Here is a 26,189-nt window from a genome sequence, read left to right on the forward strand (position 1 = left end):
GAACAAGACCCCGAGATACTTAAACTCCTCCACTTGAGGTAGGACCTCTCCCCCGACCCGGAGGTGGCAAGCCACCCTTTTCCGGTCGAGAACCATGGTCTCAGATTTGGAGGTGCTGATCCTCATCCCAGCCGCTTCACATTCGGCCGCGAACCTACCCAGCAAGAGCTGAAGGTCAGAGCTGGATGAAGCTAGGAGGACCACATCATCCGCAAAAAGCAGAGACGAGATTCTCCTGCCACCAAACTCGACACACTCCACACCACGGCTGCGTCTAGAAATTCTGTCCATAAAAGTGATGAACAGAACCGGTGACAAAGGGCAGCCCTGGCGGAGTCCAACCCTCACTGGGAAAAGGTCCGACTTACTACCGGCTATGCGGACCAAACTCACGCTCCTCTGGTAAAGGGACTGAATGGCCCTTAACAGAAAGCCACCCACCCCATACTCCTGGAGCGTCCCCCACAGGGTGCCCCTGGGGACACGGTCATAAGCCTTCTCCAAATCCACAAAGCACATGTGGATTGGTTGGGCAAACTCCCATGCCCCCTCCATCACCCTTGCAAGGGTATAGAGCTGGTCCACAGTTCCACGGCCAGGACGAAAACCACATTGCTCCTCCTCTATCTGAGATTCAACTATCGATCGGACCCTACTCTCCAGTACCTTGGAGTAGACTTTTCCAGGGAGGCTGAGGAGTGTGATCCCCCTATAGTTGGAACACACCAGGGACGAAATTTTGATTTCAGAAGTGGGGGGGACACAGCAGGCTTGTGCGGATTTGGGGTGGGGGTGTTATGTAAAGACCCTTTGACACGTCACATGCCCATCTCAATAATTTTTCCATCCTCAATATATATATATATATATATATATATCAAAGTTAAAAAATGTACAACTCTATTATCATTAATATTTATTATCATTATTGAAGTGCAGTTTTGGCTGTTGACAATGGATAGGCCATTGTATTTATTGTTTTGGGTCTTTTTTTATTGTTTTTGGTGCAACATTTTCTAACAGGGAGTGAGATTCTTTTTTTTATTTAATTTTTGTTTGTTATTTTTATTCATTTAGAAGTTCTGGTTCTGGACATTTCAATGTTAAATGAAGGTTTATTTGTTGCATTTTAAAGGGTGTACTTGCATTATTATGATATATTAACATTATATTAGTGGTTATTTTGGTCTAGATAATGTTGACAATGATATCGTTTATCATCAACAATTTGTTGGACAAAATATCATCCAGCAAAATTTGTTACTTTCCCAGGCCTAGTCAAAAGTATAAAAAGTATTTATACATAAACGGTCCCTCCTGAGATCTGGCCGTTATTTCATTTGCTGTGTTAGAGGACATGCTGAACTAATGTTTTACACATGATCATCACCCTAACATTTGTCACAATGATCAATTTTATGTCTATCGTATGTTCATTATTTCAACCTCACCTGTGAGCCTCCAGCCTCTGCTCCATCTCCTCCAGGCTCTCGTCCTCCATCTCCTACAGCCTCTCCTGCTGTACCTTCACCGGTCTCTCCTCCTGCATCTCTGTCAGTCACCTGAAAAAAAGATGCATGAACTATAAACAGTGGGAGATTTTGGAATGGAACAAACAGAAATATTTACAGGATGGTTCTAGTATGATTCACAATTATTATTAATATAATGTGTAAATTATTCATTACCAATTTGAGTGTATAAAAACATATTAAATATCTAATGAAAAGAGTACATTTTTGACATTAAGCTTAAAAAAATCTGTTGATGATGATACTGTTCATTTTTCAGAGCTTTTTAATGTGAACATATACATTGCAATAGATAAGTTTACAATAAAGTTAAATGATAAAAGTTTTGAAGTTACACTTCTACTACTACTAGTAATAATAATCATGATAATAGTAATAATAATAATAAATAATAATAATTATAATAATACGAATAAATTGTGTCTGAGGAGTCAGTTATGTGGAGGAGATGAGTTTGTAAAAGTTAGTTTTGAGTATGTTTGTGAAGGAGGAGGTGAGTCTGAGCTTAATGCAGCGGTGTCACATGTTCCAACTTACGTTTTGACTTTGAAAGAAGTCTCTTATATCCACTTTCGTTTCTTGACATGCTGCCGCCTGGCTGTGCATAACTACCAAAGACTCACAAATGAACACTTATTCAAATGTTATGTAGTGGAAGCTGAGCTGAGCTCTGATAGTACACAGCGTCTAGTTGACGATGTGACTCAGTACCGGTGTTCCCTAGCGGCTCCAAACTAGCAAAACAACGTGAGCACGTTCTGACTGTTTACAACTTGAGTGACAGCAGCAACAGCCAATAATACGTTAGCAAGTATCAGCAGAGCCAATAGATTAGCTTTTGGGTGGGTCTAATAGGAAACCGGTTTCCGTTTCGGTCCTAGTGCTCAATTAAATCCATTTAATGGAGCGTAACATTGTTTTTGGACGGAAAAAAGTGAAGGGGACCGAAACTGCCTTTTGAAAAAGTGGGGGGGACATGTCCCACCCGTCCCCCCCCAAAATTACGTCCCAGGAACACACCCTCAGGTCACCCTTCTTAAAGATGGGGACCACCACCCCGGTCTGCCACTCCCTAGGAACTGCCCCCGATGACCACGCAATGTTGTAGAGACATGTCAACCATGACAGCCCTACAACATCCATAGCCTTGAGATACCCAGGACGAACCTCATCCGCCCCCGGGGCTCCGCCGCTGTGTAGTTGTTTGACTACCTCAGCAACTTCTGCCCCCGAGATCGGACAGTCCATCCCCAGGCCTCCCAGCTCTGGTTCCTCCTCGGAATGCGCATTGGTGGGATTGAGGAGCTCCTCAAAGTATTCCTTCCACCGTCCGACTATAGCCTCAGTTGACGTCAGCAGCTCCCCATCCCCACTGTAAACAGTGTGAGCGAGTTGCTGCCTTCCTCTCCTGAGGCGCCGTAATGTTTTCATTACGGAAATAAATAATAAACTTAACGATTTAATACTTTTTTAATCCAGGTACTTTTCACGAACAGGCACTGAATACCTCCACCTAAACTTCATGTTAGGTTCAGGTCCATGGGTGTTCCACAGTTAGCTCCGGTAGGGTTGAAGCTAGGTGGCTACATCCGTTAGCTCGGCTCCCACCTCCGCGTTAGCTTTGGGTTAGCCAGGGTTAGCTTCAGGTTAGCTCGTAGCTAGTTCGCTCACGTGTCGTCACTTGATCCCAGCCTTACAGCCCCACCCTCAGCTCCTCCTCTCTTCCTTTTTATGGAATTGTCTGGCCTGGACGGTCAAAATGGCGGTGGTGGCCACCTCCCATTATAGACAAAAAACGTGTTATTGGAGCCTATGGAATCGAATTGTCCAGTATGTACAGTCTATGGGATGGACTCAATGGTGGCCGTGTAAAACTGCACCATCATCTGGGCCGGCAGCTTGGCCTTTTTCAACTGCCGCAGAAAGTACATCCTCTGCTGGGCCTTTTTGATCAGGGAGCTGATGGACGGCTCCCACCTAAGGTCATGTGTGATGGTGGTTCCGAGGAAGCGGAAGGAGTCCACAGTGGTGACGGGGGTGTCCGTCAGGACGAGGGGGAGAGATGGGGCTGTTACTTTCCTGAAGTCCACAATCATCTCCACTGTCTTCTGAGCATTGAGTTCCAGGTTGTTGCTGCTGCACCAGTACACCACCCGTTCCACCTCCCTCCTGTAGGCAGACTCATCACCGTCAGAGATGAGCCCGATGAGGGTGGTGTCGTCCGCACACTTGATCAGTTTAACGGAGTCATGGCTCGAGGTGCAGCAGTTTGTGTACAGAGAGAAGAGCAGAGGAGAAAGTACACAGCCCTGTGGAGATCCTGTGCTAATTGTCTTAGTGGTGTTGTCAAGAATAAATTATTAGTTTAGGAAAAAGAATTAAATTCATTTTATAAACTATATACTGACTCTGTCTGAATTAATACGAAGTGTGTTTATGGTCCCTGGAGAAGCAAAGAACCCTCGAATCTTCTGATTAAACATTCAAAGATGAATCAGGTTGATATTTCATATTTATTTGGAATATCACATCTTATTGGTCATAATTAATATGTTTTAACTGCTACAGCATGGACAAGACACTGTGGTGGGACACAAAGAGGCTACACTCACACCCAGGTCTCTTGTCTGTTTGAATGTAAACATGGTTGACACCTCGCAGCCCCCTGAGCCAAGCAGGCTTTTGATGACCAACACAGAGAAGAAGAACTCAGTGTGTTGAGATACAGAGGTGAATGAACCCTACCTTTGTGTCACCCTTGACTCCTCCACAACACTACTGATTACACTCTGCTGGAGGAGCAGCAAAAGCTCTACTCTGAGCCCCTCCCAGACATTTGGGATATATTGAGCATTTCATCTTAATAACAATAAACGGATGATAATTAACCATACAGAGGCAGTTAGAGCTAGCAGTGGCAATGGTAGATTTGGTCATGGAGAAGCCTTTTCATTACCTCACTATCATGTAACTCCTCTCCATCCAGTAGCACAGCACCATAAAGAAACATGAACATCGGAAATCTTAGATTTCTTTTTCAAAAACCTATTATATTGACATGAAGAAAATGAAGTTGGTAATAGACAAGTCTGTAGCGATGAAAACACATATCCCATGGGTTATTGCTTTTGCCCAATCCAAACTACTTGACAGGGATTGTTTAAAGGCTGATGTTAGCGTTAGTTGCACAAGGTTGCTTTTCTTCTTAGTAGATGTGATATTCACATTCAGGTGGTGCCATTTTAGGTGTGTTAACGTGTTTGACTTGTTACCTACCGCGTACACGATCTCTGTGGAACAATGTTGACATAAAACTTGAATTTATCCACCTGTCTATCACTGTTATTTATTTGAACAGGGAAGCCAAAGTCTTTCCAAATTGAAGACTGTAGTGATTTGGGAGGGTCTTTGAGCTTCGGCTTCTCGTTTGCTGATGCCACAATGCCATTTACCCCAATGTGCTCGTGCAGCTCCACTGTGCAGCCATCATGCATCACTCAATACAACGTCTGTGTGGAAACTTGCCTAGGAACTTTTTTTCTGCTGCACTTAAATTGTGCAAATAAAAATACATTATTTAATGAAAAAATACACCGAAACCGTACACAAGTGGACCAAACAGAACAGGCCAAACTGAAATGGTTGAACACATCCCCGTGAACCGTTACACCCCAAATGCCTACATTTCATCACAGTACAGACAGGGTAAGACTTCTATGGATTTCAAAAAATCACACATAATTTCTGGAAGGGGAGAAACTCTGGATTGTAGCTTTAAAGAATTAAAGGTATACACATTTCATTCAAAGAAAGGGACATTGTTTTTAGATTTAACCTGATACTTACCTTATGAAGTTTAAACAGCTATATTTCATACTAGGTTTTGTGTCTGATAAAAACTCATGACTTTATTTCCCAGAATGTCTCAGCTGGAGGTTGAGATCACCAGAGAGCACCATTAGAAAACATACCCTAATGTGTGACTTTATAAATTCTGTTGTGCTTCCGGTCAACAGCAGAACTGTCGTCCAGTCGGAGTTGACGTCAGCAGCATCTCACCTCTCCACGTTTCCAGCGAGCAGCCAGCGGCATACTCGCCAGCGGGCCGCCGAACTCTCCCTTCCCGTTCATTGGTAGCCTGGAGCGCCTATCAGGAGCAGTCGACTCCGGGACATTCCCTATCCGCGTGCTCCGTCGGAAGTGGTCGTCGCTTCGCTCTGCTCCATTGGACCTAACCGCTGTCGTTTGGGTTCCTTCACGTTGAGAACCGAACGCCTCTCCGGTTCTGTCTGCTGAGCCGCCTTCATATTGGCTGCTAGGAGCTGCGGCGATCACGGCAGGACTGGGGCCCCCACCATGACGAAATCCGGACTGTTGCGGCGTTCAAAGAACAATTTAGTTTTTAAATCACTTTGACCAGTGTTTTAGTAATTTATTTTAAACTGTCCGGAATGGTACCGTCCAGTATTAGCTTAAAGCTTTCATCCGACTCCTTGGTCCTCAAGAGGGATTTGTGCCTGACTTTTCTCAACAGCCATTTTTTGCAGACAAAGAGCCGTTGAGTAGGCTTTCAGGAGGCTACCGGGTCAGGTATGATCCCATAAAGCTACCTTTTAATTTTCTGTCATCTTATATGCTCATACTCGGAACTCTAAAGCTAGATAGCCTCGTTTTACTTTTATTTCTATATTTTGTGTCGATTTCTTTCACAAGCTAACTTGCTAACACTGCTAGCTACTTAGTTAGCTAAAGCTAACAAAAATGTGGAAAAAAATCCCTTTCTGGGGATGCTAAACGTTAGCATTTTTGACAGTTATGGCGCCTGGGTGTTGTTTTTATATTATCTTACCGCTGTTTAAGAGCATTTAAACTGTTTTTCTGCTCAATAATGTAAAAGTGAATGAAGTCACTGGAGTGTTGAGGCTGAATGCGAGCGTGTTCAACGTTATCGTCGGTGTGTCGCTACATTTAGCGCTGTTCTGGGACCGACTGCGGATCGTTAACGGGTTAGCAAGTCCGCTAACTTGGCAGGGACAAGGGAAATATGGGGCCTCCCAACAACCAGAAGGCCTCGCAACCAGCTCCTGGTGATAAATGAGTCTTCTTTTGACTTTAGTGGTTCGGTTACCTGCAGGGTAGCTGATCTGCATCGGGAGCTCACGGTGAAACCAGGACTGTTTTAGGTTATAACTATAACATTACTGCTGACTTTAGATTTTAACTTATGTGACGTTTAAAGATTCTATCCTGGTCTGGGCCACCTTTTGCATTCTGTGTCAAAAAGTTGGATTTAAGAACATTTGATTTCAAGCATGAACTCTTGTTTACCTTTAATCTAAACAATTCCCTACCAGTAAATAGTTTTTAGTTTGTTTGACAGAATGTGTTTAAACATTAAATGCAATCTATCAGATGATGTTTTAGTGGTGCTCATGTAAAAACGCTGTTTTATCAGGGTATTGCACAGCCTGCGTGGCTTTCTGCCATTTTCACATATCTTTAAGAATGTGAGGCACTGCAAATCTCTCATTAACTCGTGTCTGGTCGGAGCTGAAAAGGCATCCTCCCTGGATCTTGTCTTCTCTCCAACCCTCTCTTAGATCAGTGGGATCCCAGGAGAATGGGTGTGTTGGTCTGCCAGAGAACAGAAGTAAACTAGTTCAGTTTCAGGGTTTCTCAGTAAAGACCAACTGATATGTATTTTTTTAAGGCAGATGCTGATACAGATTTTTAACGAATTTTGTTGCAGATGACCGATATCTAAAGCCGATTATTAAGGCCGATATATTCATACATTTTAGCAGCACATTGATTGTGAAAGAAATTGAACACTCGGTGTGCAATATAAATTAAATAAGTCAATAAATCTCTTAATATTTATTAAACTTCAAATACAGGGGTGGACATTAACTTCAAAACCAACCGGCCAGCCGGGCCGGTAACTCTGAATATTTACCGGCCCCGCCAAGAATCTACCAGCCCCGCTGGTCAGCTGCCAAAACGAGTCAAAATAACAACTGAACCGTTTTAAATGTAATAAACCTTTATTTTGTACACATTCACAAACATAATAACGTATTCAAGTTTGAATTTGTTTGTTCCCTCAACAAAACTCGATTTTGTCATTGCATACTTCCGGCATACAACGCAGTACATCACCAACTCCGCTTTGCTGTACTCGAGCCATTGGCTGTGTTCGAGATGAGCCAGTTCTGCGCAGATTAGACCAGCGGTGATCGGCGAGCAGTGCATGCCGGTTAGATTTGTGTCCGACTTGACGCCGACTTGCTCTGACGTCATGCATACGTAGGCAACGATAACCTCGTGAGATCAAGGCGGCCGCAGATTTTGGAGCAAGGCGCTGCAGTTGCTCTCCCTCGGCTGCAAAACCTAGGGGATGACAGGAACCGCCTGGCTCTCACCTGATCTAAGATCTGATTGGTTCATATTTTGATCCAAACATCCGGTGGTAGAACATGAAATGTTAGTTGGTCACATGTATTCTGTAAATCATGTTATGTTGATGATGACAACTATATAGGCCATAAAGAGAAATGTGTTTTGTGTTCTTTTGTCATGTTTCCTATGAACACACTGAACCTACAGCTGATAACCGTCACTTATTATTACAGTCATATCTTCATATACAATATATGATATCCACAAGCACATGAGGATGTGTTTCAGCTGCTAACAGGCACCACAATTAAAATTGAAAATTGAACAAGTGTGAACGGTAACGCGATATCTTCAGCCATCATCACCCCCGAGCTACACAGGCAGGGAAATCTGTCCGACTTAAACGCCGGCTTTCAGCCACTCCCCATGCTGCTTCCGTCTGCTCTCGTCTGTTTTCCAGGCGAGACGCTGCTCAACTCGAACACGGCCATTCTCTGCGCCTCCCGTCTTCTTTAAACCGCCAAGAATCATTCCACCTACGCAGATGCTTCTCTGCTTCATACCGTTTCGAACTGTCTCGCTTCTCCTCACCAGTTTTAAAGCGTTTTGCCGGAGATTTCATCAAGAAATCCCATCCCTGTGGTGGCGCCATCTTCCTGCGTACTTGTGTGTTTCTAGCGTGGTTCCACTTTGTTTGTAATAGTGAACTTATAGTTCAAGTGACTATAACTAGAATCGTGCATTGCGTGGCTAGAGGCGCACAGGTTCACGCGCAAACGCAAACGGTGGCTTCCTACAGGGCGCGGCCATGATGTAGGTAAAAGCTGGTGTGTAAATGACAAACAAGGCTTGGGCGCCACCCGGGCGGTAAGTCGTCAAGTATTTACCGCCCGACGAGAAAATTTAGCGCCATCGGCGCTCGGGTGCTTTAAAGGTCCGCCCCTGAAATATAAAACAAACTCAAAACATTGACAATGTGCAAATTGTTTCAGAACAATAGAAAATAAAACAGATTCATGTTTTTTTTTTTTTTTTTTTTTTTTAGTGTTTAAAATCAAGAAAATCAAACAGTGAAAACGATGCTAAATAGTGGCTGGTAGAGATTTAATACAATTAAACTCAACAGAATAAATAGTTCAAAAAGCAACAAAATAAACTCAACTGTGTTTTGAGATCTATTATATAATTATCATTGTGATTATATTTATTTACTTAATATCTGCAGCAGCTCCTAGTGAGCAGAACCAAGTGTCATCACAAGCTGCTGATCTAGCATGATGCCCTTTATTGTTTTACGGGTTACAGACGAGTGTTGTGTTTGACTGTTGATGCTCTGTGTTTTTATTTCTGCAGCGAGCCTTACAAACTCACTTCACTCCACCCAGAGTTTCTTCTTTAAAACTCGTAATCAGTCAGTAAAAATCAACTGCTTTTAAATGTTTAACATTCAGAATCATTGTGCTGGTGAAGGTTCTCAGTCATCCAGGTCGTGGTAAACTGGACCAATCCAGTTGCCTTCATTTGAACCCTTTGGGACAGTCGGAATCAAAGTAAAAACAAATTGAAGAGCCTTACATTTACTCTTATCGCAAAGTCCATGTATACAGAGGTTTAAGTGCCTTACAGTGACACAATATCTGTGCAACATAGAGCTAAAATAATTACTTTCAATTAATAAAATGTTGTGGTTAAGGTTGTAAAATAATAAGCTGCAGGCAGACGTTTCTGCAGAAAAGAAACCATAAAAAACAAATGTTTCTTTCTGCAGACAGCCATGAGTTCTCTCCATTAACCCTGACCTATTTGTACATGGCAGGAACCGTTTTGTCAGTAAAATATCTGTGGCTTGGTAAAGCAAAATCTGTCATTTTAAACTGTGTTGTACAGGCAAAGAGACTAAAGCCTAGTTTATGCTTCTGTGTCAGCTCCACACGGGAGAGACGTACACTCTAGGGTTGTCACGGTAACCGGTATAGCGGTAAACCCCGGTAAAAGAAAGTTGACAATAATAATAACAGTCTTGTTTTTAAAAATATATATTATCTCGGTGGATTATCGTGGCTGCGGTATAGGCGCGATGACCCTTACCAGCCACCGTATCATTCGCTGAAGTTGCCGGCGGCACATGCGCACTTTGTTGTTTACAACCAAAACTTTCTTGAAGCTAAAGCTGAAATAATGGCCAAAGGAGGAGAAAGCAGTGCTCAGGACATTTATTATCCCTCAAAGAAGACAAAGTGGGAAGTACGGGCATTTTTTGGATATTTGAAGAATGCCGAGGGACAGTTGATAGAAGACGGCTATCCTGTTTGCAGCACGTGCAGAAAAAGTGTCTGTGAAAGGCAGCAACGCTTCAAATCTCATGACACATCTGCGTGACCATCACCCACAACTCTACAGTAAACGCAAAGCAAGCTAACGTTAGCGTTTTAGCTAAAATGCGTGATCCGAGGATTTGGGTTGAGGGAGAATGCAACGAGTCGCTATATAAAGCAGCCGCAGCGCCGCTTAGGGCTGCAACAAACGATTATTTGGATAATCGATTAATCGGATGGGGTCTCGACACGATTAATCGATTAATCGGATTACATGGGGACATTTTTAAAAACTGCTAGGGAAACGTTATTTCTCTCCTTCCTTCACTTTATTTAACACAAAATTATTAGAAAACAGTTCAATAGCAGAAAAACAACATGCCATCACCTAAATTGTCTTATAAGGTGTATAGACAGAGACCCTAAGCTACATCTATCTGTGACCTAAAATGCTTGGTCCAATTAAACAGCTTAAGGGCAATTCTCATCTGTTTTGTTTGATCTCATCTGTAGACATTTATTATAACTGGGGATGTCAAACAACTAATTTTTAAATGTAATTAAACATAGGCTGTGAATTAATCAAAATTGATCACTATTTCCAAAAATGACTGAAAAAATAAGTTGTCACACACTCCATGGAAACTTTCAGAGAATCCACAAATAGTGGCTTTCAAATAGGGCTGCAACAACGAATCGATAAATTCGATGAAAATCGATTACTAAAAGCGTTGGCAACGAATTGCGTCATCGATTCGTTGTGTCGCACAACTTTTCCAAAAGCACCCCCCCCCCCCCCTTCCCGCCCGCCGTTGAGCGCAGACCAGAGCAAGTCAGATCAGCGCGAGGGAGAGCCGGCAGATCAGCGCGAGGGAGAGCCGGCAGATCAGCGCGAGGGAGAGCCGGCAGATCAGCGCGAGGGAGAGCCGGCAGATCAGCGCAAGGGAGAGCCGGCAGATTAGCGCGAGGGAGAGCCGCAGAGCAGCGCAAGGGAGAGCCGGCAGATTAGCGCGAGGGAGAGCCGCAGATCAGTGTGAGGGAGAGCCGGTACCGGCAGATCAGCGCGAGGGAGAGCCGGCAGACTTGCGCTGCTGCGAACCGGTTCCGCATTGTCGCGCAGCGATCCAGGCAGCTGCTTCCAGCGCATGGTCCATTCTCAAAGTGGCGCAACCAAAAAACTATAATTAGCACACGATCGTTCATGTCCGCACATGTTCTCTATTTTCTGTCTTATTTGTGCCTGAAGCTCGCTACTGCGGAGCTCATCACCTGTGCTGTGGTGATGTCACCTCACGCAGCATCGAAAACGCGCTCTGCGCTTTTCGGTCAGGAGATCCCTTTGATCTGCTCAAAAGTAACTGATGAGGTGAAAAGGTAAGAATCCAGGCAACAGATTTTCTGGAGAATTAAGAGGAGATGCAGGAAGATGAGAGACAGACAGGACAGGAAAATAGTTCAATAAAAACAAGAAAACAAAACAAAGTGTTGAAAAGTCAAATGTAGGTAGATTTATCTCCACTACACGTTTTTACCAGTAAAAAACAATAAGTTATACACATGTCATATTTATACATCTGATACAATTCAGATCACCTTCAAAACTCAGTCACACACCCAGGGCCAAGGCAAAATGCCCCCCCCCCCCCCCCCCCCCCAATAACTGGGCTCCCCAGAAGCCTCTGTGTAATTCATACCCTCTCCAGGAGTGTTAGTTATACGGTGTTTATAAAAGCCCCTCAGACATTACTGACATGTTCTAATATTATCAGATGAAAAACTAAATTATCAGACATGCTGTCTCATCTGCTTCTTTTATAAACTTGCAAAAAGTAACAAAACCATTTGAAAGCCACTATTTGTGGATTCTCTGAAAGTTTCCATGGAGTGTGTGACAACTTATTTTTTCATTGATCCTATTGTCTAATCTCACAGCTGAAACAAGCATCCTTAATAATCTGTGCACAGGAAGCTTACCGATGCTGTAGTAAAACAAAAGGTATAATAATTTATTATTAATAAAACCTTGTTGCAGCACTAAAGCAGAAAAATTAGATTTTGCATTAAATATGCAAAATATTTACATATGAATAGTTTTAGAGCCCTTTAATTGGCAGAATCTGATATTAATTTAGTTCTTACAAAAAATGGGTCCCAACATGGTTTGTGTGGCGTTGCCATAGTGTGACGTCATAGGCACAGATCCCCTGTCCTCTTGTTTGGAAATGGAAATATGATCACCCTACATTAAACAAACTGTCCACCCGGGCTTTTGCACTGCACAGAGACGCTTCGCTGCCTATGACTGAACGTCAGTTGAGAGACAGTCTCATGCAGACTGACCAGTGAAGAGAGGGCCTCAAGTTAAGACCCTCTCCTCATTGGTCAGTCCACACGAGGTGGGTCAAAGGTTACTCTGGGCGGGTTACGTGTTGTCAGGCATTCAAGTATTGAGTATATTTACTGCATATTACAGTAAAATATTCTGTATGTGACCATATTATGGTGATCCTTGGGTCGTGATGATGGAGCCCTTGAATATTGTTGCCCAGGGTACAACAAAGTGTTAATCTGGCCCTGGTTCCGCCGTCACATTCCCGCAGAAACTGGTTGATCACACCGGGGCCAGACTACTAGCATGTGGTTTTACAACCACAATGTCCTCAGAAGCAAAAACGCTTTTAAAAGGGAGGGAGGAGTCCTAACTGTTGCTGCAGGCGTGTTGTGTGAGAGTGCAGTTATATACTGGTTAATATATTTTTGGGTTCAGTTGCTTTCATGTGGCCTAATGTGAGTCTATTTGGGATCATTGGAATGATCAGCAGCATTTCTTGATGTGACTTTATGGCAGTTGCCCAGGGCATCATCGCAAGGAGGATGGCATTCATTTACTTTTGTTTTATTTGGTATTTTTTCAGTCATTTTTGGAAATAGTGATCAATTTTGATTAATTCACATTCTATGTTTAATTACATTTAAAATAAATGTCAACAGATGAGATCAAACAAAACAGATGAGAATTGCCCTTAAGCTGTTTAACTTGGACCAAGCATTTTAGGTCACAGATAGATGTAGCTTAGGGTCTCTGTCTATACACCTTATAAGACAATTTAGGTGATGGGATGTTGTTGCTATTGAACTGTTTTCTAATAATGTTGTGTTAAATAAAGTGAAGGAAGGAGAGAAATAACGTTTCCCTAGCAGTTTTTAAAAATTTCCCCATGTAATCCGATTAATCGATTAATCGTGTCGAGACCCCATCCGATTAATCGATTATCCAAATAATCGTTTGTTGCAGCCCTACTTTCAAATGGTTTTGTTACTTTCTGCAAGTTTAGAAAAGCAGCAGATGAGACAGCATGTCTGATAATTTAGTTTTTCATCTGATAATATTAGAACATGTCAGTAATGTCTGAGGGGCTTTTATAAACACTGTATAACTAACACTACTGGAGAGGGTATGAATTACACAGAGGCTTCTGGGGAGCCCAGTAATTGGGGGGGGGGGGGGGGGGGCATTTTGCCTTGGCCCCCAAAATGTCTTGAAATGACCCTGGGTGTGTGACTGAGTGTTGAAGGTGACCTGAATAGTATCAAATTTATAAATACTACATGTGTGTAACTTATTGTTTTATAGGTAAAAACGTGTAGTGGAGATAATTCTACATACATTTTACTTTTCAACACTTTGTTTTGTTTTGTTGTTTTTATTGAACTATTTTCCTGTCCTATCTGTCTCTCATCTTCCTGCATCTCCTCTAAACTCTCCAGAAAATCTGCTGCCTGGATTCTTACTTTTTCACCTCATCAGTTACTTCTGTGCAGATCAAAGGGATCTGACCACAAAGCGCGGAGCGCGTTTTCGATGCTGCGTGAGGTGAAATCACCGCAGCACAGGTGATGAGCTCCGCAGTAGCGCGCTTCAGGCACAAATAAGACAGAAAATAGAGAACATGTGCAGACATGAACGATCGTGTGCTAATTATAGTTTTTTGGTTGCGCCACTTTGAGAATGGACCGTGCGCTGGAAGCAGCTGCCTGGATCGCTGCGCAACAACGCAGCGCTGTGCCGCTCTCTGCTCAAAAGAGTCCAAAAATGATATAATATAGAAAACTTTTTTCCGGTTCCCCTGGATGTGTAGGATATACAGCTCCCCCATAATTCGATCCCTGCTCCTGGATGAAAAGCCGGACATTTTCATCAATACAAGAACCCGCAGTCCGGACGCGCCGGACAGAGAGTGAAAAGTGGACACGTCCGGGGAAAACGGAACGTACGGTCGCCATAGTCCTCATAAAGCGGGAAATTATAGATACAGTATTTTGCTCGTGCCCTGGGCCCTTTAGAGTTCGTGGGCCCTGGGCAATTGCCCAGTTAATCTGGCCTTGGGCGGAACCGGTTCGCAGCAGCGCGAGTCCCCCCGCTCATCTAATAAGCGTCGCGCTCACGACTTTAGACTCTTTTTTTACGAGCTCAGGGCATGTCTAGCCTGTGTAATAATCCGGGACTTGGATGAATCACTTTTGAAAAGTTTTTAATTTACCCGGACACAGAGTTCTCTCCTTTCTCGCTGATGATCCCGACATGCTTGCGTTTAAGACGCTGCATCATCCCGTGCCATGCTAAGTCTGACCTAAACGTTGCAGGTAACGCATGTCTTCGCCTGATTTAACTGAAAATGCTCCCAAACTTAAAAAAGCTTTTACTTTTTTGACTCTCGCTGCTTCTGCCATGTTCCTCTTCCAAACAACTGCCGGCTCTCCCTCGCGCTGATCTGCCGGCTCTCCCTCGCGCTGATCTGTCTGCGCGCAACGGCGGGCGGGAAGGGGGGGGGGGGGCGCTTTTGGAAGAGTTGTGCGACACAACGAATCGATGACACAATTCGTTGCCAACGCTTTTAGTAATCGATTTTCATCGAATTTATCGATTCGTTGTTGCAGCCCTAGCGCCGCTACCTGCATATAAACCGTGTCGCGGACACCCCCATATTGAAATGACGCTATGCATTACGGTGCTCCCAGGGGCAGATAAAGCCGGGCGTACACTGTGCGACTTTTTCACTCGCAGCGTTCAGCTTCAGCTCAAACTGTACGACTTCCTTGCAGGGCAGATCTCACTAGTCGTGTGCTCACACTGTACGACCCTGTTCTCGCATGCGACCTGACTGCTCACATGTACGTCTGGTAGCAACACGTCGGCCCTAAAAATGTGCTAAAAATAGCAGTTTTTACTCAACACGTCAGACTTTTTTGTCTTGCCTGTTGTCCTTCGGGAGTGCTGCAGGAGGACACACAGGGATTTATGGGGGTTGGATGAGGAAAACGAAATAAAGAGAGTCAATCTGTGTTTTGTGATCAGTTTAATTTGACATGAACACGACAAACACGCTTTCTTGACAATCTTTGTGAGTAAAAAAAAACGTGTAGAAACAAAAAAGAACAGCGTGTGTTATTAGGGAAATAGCGAGCGACCGGCCGGCGTTGATGCAGGATTGCGCGCGCATGCGCCGTGAGCGGTTCTGATACTTTTTGGATCGTAGCTGCTCGCAGCTGCTCGCAGCGCCGCTTCAACAGTGCGATACCCTCACGAGGGACGAGCGAAATATTAAACACACCAGAAGTCCCTGCGACCTCACGACTGCTGATCGGCGGCTGGTCACGTGGTGTTAATCGCCTCTCGTAACCCCCTGTACACTACACGACCGCTCGGCGCAAAACTCGCCCCGATGTCGTGGATTCTCACACGACTGGAAAATCGGCTCAAAAAAGTGAAAAAGTCGCACAGTGTACGCCCGGCTTAAGAGTTGGTCTCTCTCCGAGAATAATTATGAATTCAACAATGATTACTACCTGATGACATTTTCCAAATCTGCAAAGCTCACTGGAAGGACACAAACCAAGGACAATATTTTCCTGATATAGGGGTTTATTACTCAAGTAAGGGTAAAAAAGTATTTGATTAGAAGGCTACGTGAGTACTGAGTATCATCTGGTCTAATATTTTTAAAATGATGACATCAAACAGACAAAACATAAGAAATTATGGGCAAATATTGTTTTTTTTAAAGACTAAAGGGGAAATATGTAAACAAATAAACAACATAATTACAAAATAACAAATTTTAGGCAAAATTTAGAGACAAACTGAGGACAATATTTCCTGACATACAGGGTTTATTTAGTTGTCTGAAAATGTAACACGTTTAAAAAAATACCATGATAATACCGAAAACCGTGATAATTTTGGTCATAATCACCGTGAGGTTAAATTTTCACAAAGTGACAACCCTAGTACACACACACTGACAGACTTCTTCAAGCTGTTCTGGGTTTTCCGTTAAATATATATTAGGGCTGTTCGTCTATGGCAAAAATGGTAATCACGATTATTGTGACTGAAATTGAGATCGATTATTTAAAATGATTTTTCAATTAATGTTGATTTTATGTTTTTATTTATTCGGTCATAAACAAAGTAAGAATCCGCACACTTCAATCTGCAATGTAGGAATTTTTTGGTCAAGCTTTCAGTCAGAGACCTTCATCAGGAATTGTGGAGGTTTACACCAAACAATCCTTAGTTCAACAGGTCATTTGATTTAAAACACCTGTGTGGCTGAATATAGCAAAGTATCATGGGAAATGTAGTCTCAGACAATGAAAAACATTCCACTTAATAGAGCTGAAACAACTAATCGATTTAATCGATTATTAAAATAGTTAACAACTTCTTTAGTCATCGATTAGTTGTTTAATAATCATATTTTACCTCATAAAGTCTATTTTTTACCACAATCTGACATTGGTTACAATCTGTTAAATTTGCTGCCAGTGTGTGGCAGTAATGAGCCACTGATCTACCAGCGGAGCCGTAGAAGAAATGAGCCAATAACTGCCCTCGGTTTTCATGACGTATCACGTTACTGACGCTCATTTTGCTGTGAGAGATGGCGGAAGAAGAAATACGGAAGAAAAATAGAAGCGACAAAACAAGAGAAACCCCGGACAAAAACCTCACGAGTATGGGAGCACTTCACTCTAGATGCCTTTAAAAGACGGGTGACCTGCAAAATATGCAAAAACCATGGCACGACGGAAGCACGATGTCTGAGACGAAAACATGTGGGGGCTGATGCAGCAGAGGAAAGTCCGGTGAATCCGGTAAGTAACAGAAAATAAACAAGCTAAAGCAGATCAAATTTGGGAGCTGAGTTCATTATAGTGGATGTTAAACATGTTTTTTGCCGCGTCAGTCTACGGCGTTCTACTTCTGATTGACTAGATGCAATCGTGAATCTCCTCCGTGTTGTGTATCATGCGCTTGCCAAATTTAGCACGTCTGTTTATAAGAATGTTCTCGTTAAGAGAAAAACGGCACAAACCCATAACTATAGCCCCATTCCCACCTGTACCGGGTCGGCCCGGGCCGGGTAGCGTAGGTTGTTTACATATCTGGGTGGCCTGGAATTTTCCCGGGCCAACCAAGGCTCATTCTCGGCCCTCTTCCCGAGGGGTACTGCTTCAGGCCGACCAGGGCCAACACGCCCACTGCTGACAGCAAATTCACACCTTCCATTAGAGCAAGCCTCTGATTGGTGGGTAGAATCAGCCCACATGGGCTGAAGACAAGGATGTGTGGAATCAACCGGGCCAGGCTGGGGCCGACTGGGGCTACCCGGCCCGGGCCGACCCGGTACAGATGGGAATGGCCCATATGTTCCTCATTCAAAAAAGGACAACTCAGCGGAGAAAAATATACAGACAAGCTGTGTCCAGGTGAATATAACGCAGCATAGTTGTACGCTTTCAATTTTTAAATACAGGAGAAATTCAGAAAGTCCTTTTTTTACTATTAAAAGGCTGTTTTACTATCTAACACTGTAAAACGCCTCACAACGCATTTTTATCAAAATAAATGATCACTGTATATTGTTAATTAATTCAAATAATGTAATATTGATTTAGTGTTGTAGTGTGTGTGCTGCTTTATTTTATGTGTACTTATTTCAGTCTATTTGTGTTTCTTATGCAGAAAAAAACAAGCAACGATGGACAACTACATGGGGAACAAGACACTCACCCCCCAGCAATGCATACCACTTACAAACTCTATTCTAGATTCTGCATTATTTTTTATGGAATTTGCCTCATATATTTTGATGCCAAAAAATTATTCTGGACTGATATTTTGCACTGTTTAGCTCATTTTACACCGCTGACTGTGTTCATGTGCAGTAAAATAGATTGCAGTCAACTGCACAATTCTCTTATGTTTTTCTTTTTCTTAACTGAAATGTATTCATCACTTGTTTAGGTTAAATAGCTAAACAATAACAAACCGAATAATCGAAAAAACAATCGACGGATTAATCGATTATGAAAATAATCGTTAGTTGCAGCCCTACCACTTAATATTAAAAACATTCTAAATCAGCTCAGGAAGTGAGAGATTTGTACATTGCAAAACATCAAGCTAAAAAAGCTATCATACAGCAAGGCAGAGAAGTATAAAAACACAGCAGTGTATGCTATCTTTAAAGAAACACAGACATCTTAAGTCCTCATTTAAACCTAGTGGTTGAAGTGTTTTTAACGTGTAAATCCAGAACAGTTCCCTTTGGCAGAGTTTTTTTTATCTATATCACCTCCTCTATGTAGTGAAATATGTTCAATCCCCTGGAGACACTGGGTGTGATAAGTCATTGAAATGGCGTGCTACTGGATAGGTCAAGTCTTTTCTCCTAATTGAACCCTTGTGTTCACTGATCCTCTGTTTGAGCGGCCTTGTTGTTTTTCCAATATAGATTTTGTTGCAGGGGCATTTTAACAAAAAATAACATTCTTTGAATTGCAAGTAATTATGCCCTTAATCAAAAATCTTTTTCCTGTTCTCGGATGCCGAAACTCAGATGTTTTAACAGTATTGTGGCACTGAGCACAGTTTCCACAGGGATAGTTTTCTTGCTGCCGAGGAGCGAGAGTTTACTGTTTTGGAGGTGGCAAAATATTTGCTTTCACTACTTTGTCCTGTGGATTGGGACCCCTTTTGTAGACAAAAAGGGGTGGATGTTGAAAAGCCCCTTTCAGTGCTGGATCTCCAGCCAAAATGTGCCAATGTTTTAGAGTTGTTTGTTTATTTGTATATGCATGGGGAGTAAAGGTGTTCAGAGTGGTGTTTTTCTTTGTTAGTACTTTTTTTCCAAAAGTTCAGATCTGGGTTTGGATAGTGCAGACATATGCTTCCTCAATACACTGATTAGAGTAGCCTGTCTTGAAAGCGTTGCTTCATTTCCCAACTCTTCTCTACATAGTCTTCATCCAACTGGCAAAGTCGCCTCAATCTAAAGAATTTGCTTTTAGGAAAACCATCGCTCACTTCCTGAGCTGATTTAGAGTGTTTTTAATATTCAGTGGAATGTTTTTCATTTGTCTGAGACTACATTTCCCATGATACTTTGCTATATTCAGCCACACAGGTGTTTTAAATTAAATTACCTGTTTAGGGCTGCAACTAACGATTATTTTCATAATCGATTAATCTGTCGATTATTTTTTCGATTAATCGGTTTGTTATTGTTTAGCTATTTAACCTATACAAGTGATGAATACATTTCGGTTAAGAAAAAGAAAAACATAAGAGAATTGTGCAGTTGACTGCAATCTATTTTATTGCACATGACCACAGTCAGCAGTGTAAAATGAGCTAAACAGTGCAAAATATCAGTCCAGAATAATTTTTTGGCATCAAAATATAAGAGGTAAATTCCATAAAAAATAATGTAGAATCTGGAATAGAGTTTGTAAGTGGTATGCATTGCTGGGGGTGAGTGTCTTGTTCCCCATGTAGTTGTCCATCGTTGCTTGTTTTTTTCTGCATAAGAAACACAAATAAACTGAATTAAGTACACATATAAAATAAAGCAGCACACACACTACAACACTAAATCAATATTACATTATTTGAATTAATTAACAACATACAGTGATCATTTTGACAAAAATGTGTTGTGAGGCGTTTTACAGCGTTAGATAGTAAAACAGCCTTTTAATAGTTAAAAAAAGGACTTTCTGAATTTCTCCTGTATTTAAAAATTGAAAGCGTACAACTATGCCGCGTTATATTCACCTGGACACAGCTCGTCTGTATATTTCTCTCCGCGGAGTTGTCCTTTTTTGAATGAGGAACACAGTTATGGGTTTGTGCCGTTTTTCTCTTAACGAGAACATTCTTATAAACAGACGTGCTAAATTTGGCAAGCGCATGATTCACAACACGGAGGAGATTCACGATTGCATCTAGTCAATCAGAAGTAGAACACCGTAAACTGACGCGGCAAAAAAAAAAAACATGTTTAACATCCACTATAACGAACTCAGCTAACACTAAGTCCCAAATGTGATCTGCGTTAGCTTGTTTATTTTCTGTTACTTACCGGACATTCCTCTGCTGCATCAGCCCCCACGTTTTCGTCTCAAATGTTCACTTAGGGACGTCGTGCTTCCGTCGTGCCATGGTTTTTGCATATTTTGTAGGTCACCGGTCTAGGGCTGCAACAACGAATCGATAAATTCGATGAAAAACGATTACTAAAAGCGTTGGCAACGAATTGCGTCATCGATTCGTTGTGTCGCACAACTCTTCCAAAAGCCCCCCCCCCCCTTCCTGCCCGCCGTTGCGCGCAGACCAGAGCAAGTCAGATCAGCGCGAGGTAGAGCCGGCAGATCAGCGCGAGGGAGAGCCGGCAGATCAGCGCGAGGGAGAGCCGGCAGATCAGCGCGAGGGAGAGCCGGCAGATCAGCGCGAGGGAGAGCCGGCAGATCAGCGCGAGGGAGAGCCAGTACCGGCAGATCAGCGCGAGGGAGAGCCGGCAGACTTGCGCTGCTGCGAACCGGTTCCGCATTGTCGCGCAGCGATCCAGGCAGCTGCTTCCAGCGCACGGTCCATTCTCAAAGTGGCGCAACCAAAAAACTATAATTAGCACACGATCGTTCATGTCCGCACATGTTCTCTATTTTCTGTCTTATTTGTGCCTGAAGCTCGCTACTGCGGAGCTCATCACCTGTGCTGTGGTGATTTCACCTCACGCAGCATCGAAAACGCGCTCTGCGCTTTTCGGTCAGGAGATCCCTTTGATCTGCTCAAAAGTAACTGATGAGGTGAAAAGGTAAGAATCCAGGCAACAGATTTTCTGGAGAATTATGAGGAGATGCAGGAAGATGAGAGACAGACAGGACAGGAAAATAGTTAAATAAAAACAAGAAAACAAAACAAAGTGTTGAAAAGTCAAATGTAGGTAGATTTATCTCCACGACACGTTTTTACCAGTAAAAAACAATAAGTTATACACATGTCATATTTATACATCTGATACAATTCAGATCACCTTCAAAACTCAGTCACACACCCAGGGCCGTTTCAAGACATTTTGGGGCCAAGGCAAAATGCCCCCCCCACCCCCCATAACTGGGCTCCCCAGAAGCCTCTGTGTAATTCATGCCCTCTCCAGGAGTGTTAGTTATATGGTGTTTATAAAAGCCCCTCAGACATTACTGACATGTTCTAATATTATCAGATGAAAAACTAAATTATCAGACATGATGTCTCATCTGCTTCTTTTAAAAACTTGCAAAAAGTAACAAAACCATTTGAAAGCCACTATTTGTGGATTCTCTGAAAGTTTCCATGGAGTGTGTGACAACTTATTTTTTCATTGATCCTATCGTCTAATCTCACAGCTGAAACAAGCATCCTTAATAATCTGTGCACAGGAAGCTTACCGATGCTGTAGTAAAACAAAAGGTATAATAATTTATTATTAATAAAACCTTGTTGCAGCACTAAAGCAGAAAAATTAGATTTTGCATTAAATATGCAAAATATTTACATATGAATAGTTTTAGAGCCCTTTAATTGGCAGAATCTGATATTAATTTAGTTCTTACAAAAAATGGGTCCCAACATGGTTTGTGTGGCGTTGCCATAGTGTGACGTCATAGGCACAGATCCCCTGTCCCCTTGTTTGGAAATGGAAATATGGTCACCCTATATTAAACAAACTGTCCACCCGGGCTTTTGCGCTGCACAGAGACGCTTCGCTGCCTACGACTGAATGTCAGTTGAGAGTCAGTCTCATGCAGACTGACCAATGAAGAGAGGGCCTCAAGTTAAGACCCTCTCCTCATTGGTCAGTCCACACGAGGTGGGTCAAAGGTTACTCTGGGCGGGTTACGTGTTGTCAGGCATTCAAGTATTGAGTATATTTACTGCATATTACAGTAAAATATTCTGTATGTGACCACATTATGGTGATCCTTGGGTCGTGATGATGGAGCCCTTGAATATTGTTGCCCAGGGTACAACAAAGTGTTAATCTGGCCCTGGTTCCGCCGTCACATTCCCGCAGAAACTGGTTGATCACACCGGGGCCAGACTACTAGCATGTGGTTTTACAACCACAATGTCCTCAGAAGCAAAAACGCTTTTAAAAGGGAGGGAGGAGTCCTAACTGTTGCTGCAGGCGTGTTGTGTGAGAGTGCAGTTATATACTGGTTAATATATTTTTGGGTTCAGTTGCTTTCATGTGGCCTAATGTGAGTCTATTTGGGATCATTGGAATGATCAGCAGCATTTCTTGATGTGACTTTATGGCAGTTGCCCAGGGCATCATCGCAAGGAGGATGGCATTCATTTACTTTTGTTTTATTTGGTATTTTTGCAGTCAGTTTTGGAAATAGTGATCAATTTTGATTAATTCACAGCCTATGTTTAATTACATTTAAAATAAATATTAACAGATGAGATCAAACAAAACAGATGAGAATTGCCCTTAAGCTGTTTAACTTGGACCAAGCATTTTAGGTCACAGATAGATGTAGCTTAGGGTCTCTGTCTATACACCTTATAAGACAATTTAGGTGATGGCATGTTGTTTTTCTGCTATTGAACTGTTTTCTAATAATGTTGTGTTAAATAAAGTGAAGGAAGGAGAGAAATAACGTTTCCCTAGCAGTTTTTAAAAATTTCCCCATGTAATCCGATTAATCGATTAATCGTGTCGAGACCCCATCCGATTAATCGATTATCCAAATAATCGTTTGTTGCAGCCCTACACCGGTCTTTTCAAGGCATCTAGTGAAGTGCTCCCATACTCGTGAGGTTTTTGTCCGGGGTTTCTCTTGTTTTGTCGCTTCTATTTTTCTTCCGTATTTGTATCTGATCCGCCATCTCTCACAGCAAGATGCGCGTCAGTAACGTGATACGTCATGAAAACCGAGGGCACTTATTGGCTAATTTCTTCTTCTACGGCCCCACTGGTAGATCAGTGGCTCATTACTGCCACACACTGGCGGCAAATTTAACAGATTGTAACCGATGTCAGATTGTGGTAAAAAATAGACTTTATGCGGTAAAATATGATTATTAAACAACTAATCAATGACTAAAAAAGTTGTTAACTATTTTAATAATCGATTATAATCGATTAAATCGATTAGTTGTTTCAGCTCTAGACCTGTTTAACTAAGGATTGTTTGGTGTGAACCTCCACAATTCCTGATGAAGGTCTCTGACCGAAAGCTTTACCAATGAACTCCTACATCTCAGATTGAAGTGTGCGGATCCACTTTTTGATCTAGCACCTTTCCCGGACGAGCAGTGACTCCTTCTACTCTATTTATTCGGTCATAAAATTGCTCAGGGCACAATCAGAAGAAAAATTATTTATTTGTAAACCATTTTCTTTTCAGTTAATGTAATAATTGTCCCAGCCACAGCGATCGGAGATGCCCTGCACCCCCCATCCATTCTCACACCAATCAAGGGCAAGCTGCGTGTGTGTTTAACGTGCCGCATACACACATTTTGAAATTTTTGGGAGAAGGGTATCACTATACACCGTTGGTTTTTAGCAGCTCAGGCACCTGCAGGTACGGTGTTTCGCTCAGTCCGGTTAATCCAAGGGGGAGCTGGCTCTGAGAGCCATTTATTCATTCCCTTTCCTAATGTCCTGAAGGAGGGTCCGGAGCACAAGTTGAGTGTGTTCCTAACCTGCAGGAAATGTCGAGGACATCCAGAAAGTAGCTAAGGGTTGCCAGAAATGTTTCTGTGGTGTTCGCTAGGTACTTTTAAGATTTAAAAGTCAAGAAGGGGGTCCGAAAAGCTGTTGGAAATAATGACAAAGTCGCTAACTTGACAACATTGTAGGAGGAGCACTTGATTTGCAACTCGGAGCAGCGCAGGAGGGAGGAGAAAATATCGGCTCGTTTTGTTTTTATAATGTTCAAAACTCAAATTGTAATTGGGGTTAAAATTTGATTACCTGAGCAGCCCTACTGTTGACTAGGGATGTGTATTGGTGAAGTTCTGGTGATACAATACGTGTCACGATACAGGGGAGATATGATATACTGCGATATATTCAGCCAGACGATATTAACGATTTTTTCAAATTGAATTTATTATAGGAAAATTGAAAAATTGGTTGAATGGCACCAAAAGAAAGAGAATACACAAATGTTTGCATGTAAATGTTTTTAAAAAATTTGATACATGGCTTTTGAATATTGATATAATATCGCAGGAAAATATATCATGATATATTGCCTTATCAATCATTTCTTACATCCCTGCTGTTGACGAAAGCGACATCCTGACCAATCACAAGCTTGCATTCTGTGTCTCGTTAAACAGATATTTAGAAAATTGGGCTCGACTCCTTCTGTCCGATAATGGCGTTGTGCGTCTCCGTACGACGCAGAAGCATGAAATAGGTTTTATAGATAGTGTTTCCCCTATGTAGGCTCAGGCGTGGCGCTGCGCCATGACTTACTGGGGAGACAGAGCACGCACACACATACACACACACACACAATCACAACATGTATACCAAGTGGTGTTCCTATGGTTACATTGTGATTTCTTAGTAAATATTCTATTTAGTAAGAAAACTTTTGTTTTTATCCTAGTGGGCCGCTGCTGTAAATAAAGTGAGACGCGAACCGGAAAAGCCTCTGCCGATCACATTTCAACAACGGATTATGAAAGAACGGATAACTTTCAAAACACGCAGATTTTTCTTGATGTAAGAGGTGAGTACTCTTTGTTTTGGCGTTGACATCATCATAGCGCACAACGTTCTGTGACTCTTAAAAAAAACTGTGAAAACGCTAAAAAACGCTGGCAGCGAAATGATTTTCTGATCAGGAAATGGCTGGCAGTGAATGAGTTAAAGAGCAGATAGTAGAAGAAAGTAGTCGAGTGTGGAAAGTGGTCAGTGTGTCTTCCAGCAGTCTAAGTCTATAGCAGCATAACTACAGAGATAATTCTAGATAACCTAGCCTTTTAGATGGAGGCATGTTGGAGGCAGGGCAAGGGAGAGTCGTCTTTACCGACTGTACCCTCCCTCTACTCCCCCACTTGTCCAGATCTGGGCTAACATCAGATTTTAACCATAGGCCCTATCAAATAAAAATGTTTTACTCCTAGTCTTAAAGAACACATTGCAGCTTAGAGACTCCCATGAACCAATGTTTAGAGAAACATAATAGAAACTAGTTTTAAACATTTTTTTCCACATACATAAATTATTTAGGCTTTTAGAGTCATTTTTGTGGCAAAGATGTTTTTATTTTTTGGCCAAACCAAGTGACATCAGCTAGCTGAGGGAGTCCTGTTAGCTTAATCCAGAGAAAATCTGGACTCTGATGTGGCTCTGACACAGAGAAACCTTTAAATGTTTATAATTCTACTTCTGGTGGACCAGAACCATAAAGTTATGAGTTTGCTGCTCGCCCCAGAGAGCAGAGACAAACCAGAGGGAGAAACCATCGGCCAAAGCAGAGATTAAGGAGAGCAGCCGGGGGGGGGGGGGGGGGGGCTTGTGAGTTAAACATGTTGGCTTAAACTCGTGTGCTAACATCACAATATAGTACAGATTACTATCATGTA

General features: G+C 42.4%; 1 protein-coding gene and 1 long non-coding RNA gene across 5 annotated transcripts in view; one reads left to right on the forward strand and one right to left on the reverse strand.

The window, feature by feature from the left end:
- Window positions 1–5,563: 5,563 nt before the first annotated feature.
- Window positions 5,564–26,189, forward strand: part of socs5b (suppressor of cytokine signaling 5b) — a 32,519-nt gene continuing 11,893 nt past the window's right edge. For 2 of the 4 annotated variants that reach the window (XM_054734232.2, XM_054734235.2), the window contains exons 1-2: window positions 5,564–6,122; window positions 25,208–25,330. The gene's annotated coding sequence lies outside the window, so the exon portion shown is untranslated. The remainder of the gene's footprint in view (window positions 6,123–25,207; window positions 25,331–26,189) is intronic. The other 2 variants (XM_054734233.2, XM_054734234.2) reach the window with 2 other exon arrangements.
- Window positions 19,886–20,787, reverse strand: LOC139064403 (uncharacterized). The gene is made up of 2 exons (XR_011517472.1): window positions 20,677–20,787; window positions 19,886–20,114 (listed from the first exon to the last, which is right to left on the reverse strand). It is a non-coding gene; the product is annotated as an uncharacterized lncRNA (long non-coding RNA).

Source organism: Nothobranchius furzeri, unplaced genomic scaffold (genome assembly GCF_043380555.1).
Source record: "Nothobranchius furzeri strain GRZ-AD unplaced genomic scaffold, NfurGRZ-RIMD1 Scf020, whole genome shotgun sequence".
Taxonomy (NCBI): Eukaryota; Metazoa; Chordata; class Actinopteri; order Cyprinodontiformes; family Nothobranchiidae; genus Nothobranchius; species Nothobranchius furzeri.